Here is a 5167-nt window from a genome sequence, read left to right as displayed (position 1 = left end):
CCATAGTGATGGATCCAAGATGTCCTCCACCGTACCCAGCACCTCTCCTCCGGACCGTACCCCTCCCAATCCACGAGGTACTGCAGCCGTCTAGAGTACAGATGGAACGTACCGTGTACGCCGGGGGCCCCTCGATGTCCAGAGGGGCGGAGGGACCTCCGGCACCTCACCGTCCGCGATGGACCAGCTACCACCGGCCTGAGGAGAGGACACATGAAACGGAGGGTTAATGCAAGTAGTAAGGGGGAGCTGTAACCACTAACACCGCTTTTTATCCTCCTCAGGACTGTGTGTGTCAACCCCTATATTACCACACCTAGGCACACTAACCTCCTTCACAGGACATTGACATTGAAAGGAATAGGGACCCCGAGAACAAACGACAGAGAGCACCCCCAACCGCACATTCCGCAGGCAGGCAGCACGAAGAGGAGTATTCTGAGGTCAGATAGGAAGCCGAAGATCGATTATCTCTGAGAAGAACTTATTATTCTCTCCTCGCGGGTTGTGCGACTGAGCATCGTTGTAGGAGGAGGTAGACGCAAACTCATTACATAGCAGCACAGACATCAGCCTTAACAAGCTACTATCAACTGACGCTGTTTCATAAGTTGTAGTTCCGGGGTGGCGGTCAGCGCTCACCTTCCGCCAGGTGAGTGTCATGAGGCGCTGGTGCGCTTGATGATGGTGACAGGTGTGCGGGATAATCAGCAGCCTGATGACCTAGAGGCCGGAGAGGGAGTATATGTGACAAAAACAGTAGCCTAAACATCATTATAAGCGCCAAGGGTGCTTGATAAATAGTGAAAATCTGCACAAAAACAATAATGGCATTACAATGAATATAAGTGTTGATATGACAGCAATAAAAAAGTCAATTATCAGCTCATGCTCACATGGCCTGCGCAATGGCATCAGTTGGAATTAATTTAGCTGTTATCCCTTGTTCTAACAGTCGACATAAATCTTCGCCGCATAAAGCTACGCATAAACACGTAGCTTGCAGGTGACACAGGTTCTGTTCTTAGTGCATCTGGCCACCTGGCACTGTCTCCTCCCTAGAAACTGTGCGCACGTGGAATCTTTGCTGCTGCCTTGGCCCTCATATGTCTCTCACGTAGCCCGTATGCTACACTCATGATGGAGTCTCTCCTGGGCGTGGTGTTGTTCATCCACTGCTAGAACAACACCTGTACATTGATAGCAACTCCAAGTCAAGCATGTTGTAGAACAACTGTAGAACACAGAAACAGGCCTGTGGCGGGTACCTCCTTTCACAGTGTACAGCTGTCCCATCTGATCCAAATAATCCACACCAACCTATGGAACAATATAGAGTAGAAAACGTTAGGGTTATTTTGCTATAGGAAAAACAACACAAGCACAATGCATTGCATAAGTGTATCTATATACGGCAATGCATATTATGTAATATTGACATACCTTTGTTTGGTTGTAGTGTGTAATAGTATCCAGTTTTCTCTTTATTGTGTCTGGTCGATGGCAAATGTTGGATGCATGGTGCTCATGACAGAAACGTTCTTTCTTGCCTTGCTTAGGTATAGTCTTGTCATTCTTCAGCCCAGTTGTGGAGTACAACGGCTGTGCAGGTGCCTTATTTTGCGCAGAGGGAGCTCCCGTCTCGCTTTGTTCATGGTGCTGACTAGGCTTGTTTTTTTTGCAAGCAACATGTTCGCCAATGACAGTGAAATGAATAAATTGTCCATGGAGACATTTCTCCCCTTGCCAACATAAGGTTCCACAAGCCTCAACACCACGACACTCGCTCACCTGCTGCATGATGTGGATATTTTCTGAAATGGCCGTCCCTTCCTCTCTCCTGTCTCACGGTTTCATTTTGTGGTGGCACGGGCAACTGTTCAGTGCCATTCTGGCTTTTTTTGGCATAGGCCTTGGAAGTGTAGGTTCAGGCTGAGGCTCAGAATCAAAAGAATAATCATCAGAGATGTCATGATTCATTTCTTCTCCACCATCTGAATCGTTTTCGTTCAGATCTTGTAGCAGCACTAACGCAGCATGTACATCCATTCGTCTTGGTCTTCTTGCCATTGTAAATTATGCATGCTCTCATTGTGTACTCCATGTATGTCACGGAATTCTAGGAGTGGTGGGTGTAGAGTCAGGCGCAGAGAGCAATACTTCCAATGGATGCATTTATTTCGCTTGGTCTAGCCAACAATCAGGCAATGACCAAAAATCAGGTATGTCTCCAAAAACCAGGAAATAACATACAACAAATTATGCAGGAAAAACACAACTTCATCACTAAGCCCGCACAAAAGCAGGCGGGCACTGGAAGTTTAAATAGACCATTGATGAACCAAAATAAGCAACAGGTGAAAACAATCAAGAAAAAAACTACAGAAAAGAAACAGGGATCGGTGGCAGCCCGAACAGGGAGAGGAGCCACCTTCGGTGGAAGTCGTGACAGTACCCACCCACCCCCCCTGACGCACGGCTCCCTCAGCGCGCCGACACCGGCCTCGAGGACGACCCGGAGGGCGAGGCGCAGGGCGATCCGGATGGAGGCGGTGGAAATCACTCAGTAGTGATGGATCCAAGATGTCCTCCACCGGTACCCAGCACCTCTCCTCCGGACCGTACCCCTCCCAATCCACGAGGTACTGCAGGCCCCTCACCCGGCGTCTAGAGTACAGGATGGAACGTACCGTGTACGCKGGGGGCCCCTCGATGTCCAGAGGGGGCGGAGGGACCTCCGGCACCTCACCTTCCTGCAGGGGACCAGCTACCACCGGCCTGAGGAGAGACACATGAAACGAGGGGTTAATGCTATAGTCAGGGGGAGCTGTAACCTATAACACACCTTGTTTATCCTCCTCAGGACTTTAAATGGCCCCACACACCGCGGCCCCAGCTTCCGGCAGGGCAGGCGGAGGGGCAGGTTTCGGGTCGAGAGCCAGATCCGGTCCCCCGGTGCGAACACGGGGGCCTCACTGCGGTGGCGGTCAGCGCTCACCTTCTGCCGCCCACCAGCCCGTTTTAGCGATTCCTGGARGGCTCTCCAGGTCTCCTTTGAGCGCTGCACCCATTCCTCCACCGCAGGAGCCTCGGTCTGGCTCTGATGCCAAGGTGCCAGGACCGGCTGGTAGCCCAACATGCACTGGAAAGGCGACAGGTTCGTGGAGGAGTGGCGGAGTGAGTTCTGGGCCACCTCCGCCCATGGGACGTACCTCGCCCATTCTCCTGGCCGGTCCTGGCAATATGACCGCAGTAACCTACCCACATCCTGGTTCACTCTCTCCACCTGCCCATTGCTCTCAGGGTGAAAATCCGGCTGGGCAACCTGCTAGCTGCTCGCGAGCGTCCAGAGCGGGGTCTGTTTGTTCCACCCCCCAGCACTCCCGCTCCAACACCCATGGAGTTAGGGGGTGCTGCATCTAGGGCGACCGGAGGAGGAGCCTCCTCATGCACCAGTTGTGGTCGGAGAGGGCACACTGCCGACCGGTGCTGGAGGAGCTCGTCTGGGAGTCGAGAGGGCAGGCAGAGCACTGCTCAGACACCCCAGGTGAGTCAGCACCAGACTCACCCAGAGCTCCCTGTTGGTCATATGTTTGTACTAATCTCTTTTCCTGAGTTTTCCCCCTCTTCCCAGTATAAGGCGCTAGTCGATTCAGGTGCAGCTGGGAGTTTTATGGACCACGGGTTCGCTCATAGGTTAGGGATTCCGTTGGTGCAGATAGGCCAACCCTTCCCCGTGCACTCCCTAGATAGTCGACTGTTAGGGTCAGGGCTGGTCAGGGAGGCCACGGTTCCACTGGACATGGTAACGCAGGGGGGTCATAAGGAGCGGATTAGTCTCTTCCTCATTGATTCTCCTGCGTTTCCAGTGGCGCTGGGGTTTCCCTGGTTGGCTATTCACAATCCCGAGATTTCATGGAAACAGGGTGCTCTAAAGGGGTAGTCAGAGGAGTGTTCAGGTAGGTGTATAGGAGTTTCCATCGGTGCAACGACGGTGGAGAGTCCAGAACGGGTTTCCACTGTGAGCATTCCCTCAGAATATGCCGATTTGGCTATCGCTTTCTGTAAAAAGAGGGCAACCCAATTACCACCTCTTCGACAAGGGGATTGTGCGATAAACCTTGAGGGGGCTAAACACCCTTTTCTCATCTGGACTGACCACCGTAATCTGGAGTACATCCGGGCAGCGAGGAGACTGAATCCTCGCCAGGCAAGGTGGGCCATGTTTTTTACCAGATTTTGTTTCACCATCTCTTATAGACCAGGTTCCCGTAACACTAAGGCCGACGCACTGTCCCGTCTCTATGATACCGTGGAGCGGTCCATCGATCCTACTCCCATACTTCTGGCCTCATGTCTGGTGGCACCGGTGGTATGGGAGGTGGACGCGGACATCGAGCGGGCGTCACGGTTAGAACCCACGCCACCACAGTGTCCAGCAGGCCGGAAGTACGTGCCGCTTGGTGATCGTGACAAATTGACCCGGTGGGCCCACATGCTACCCTCCTCGAGTCATCTGGGAATTGAGAGGACGGTGCGGGGTCTTAGGGGGAGGTACTAGTGGCCCACTTTAGCTAAGGACGTGAGGTTTTATGTCTCCTCCTGTTCGGTGTGCGCTCAGAGTAAGGCTCTTAGACACCTGCCTAGAGGGAAGTTACAGCCCCTCCCCGTTCCACAACGGCCTTGGTCACATCTGTCGGTGGACTTCCTCACCGACCTTCCCCCGTCTCAGGGAAACACCACGATCCTGGTCGTTGTGGATCGGTTTTCGAAGTCCTGCCGTCTCCTCCCTTTGCCCGGTCTCCCTACGGCCCTGCAGACTGCGGAGGCCCTGTTTACCCACGTCTTCCGGCACTATGGGGTGCCTGAGGACATAGTTTCTGATCGGGGTCCCCAGTTCACGTCCCGGGTTTGGAGGGCGTTCATGGAGCGTCTGGGGGTCTCGATCAGCCTGACCTCAGGTTTTCACCCTGAGAGCAATGGGCAGGTGGAGAGAGTGAACCAGGATGTGGGTAGGTTTCTGCGGTCATATTGCCAGGACCTTCCAGGAGAATGGGCGAGGTACGTCCCACGGGCGGAGGTGGCCCAGAACTCACTCCGCCACTCCTCCACGAACCTGTCGCCTTTCCAGTGCATGTTGGGCTACCAGCCGGTCCTGGCACCTTGG

This window comes from Salvelinus sp. IW2-2015, linkage group LG17 (assembly GCF_002910315.2).
Source record: "Salvelinus sp. IW2-2015 linkage group LG17, ASM291031v2, whole genome shotgun sequence".
NCBI classification, from domain to species: domain Eukaryota; kingdom Metazoa; phylum Chordata; class Actinopteri; order Salmoniformes; family Salmonidae; genus Salvelinus; species Salvelinus sp. IW2-2015.
This window is presented reverse-complemented; position numbering follows the sequence as displayed.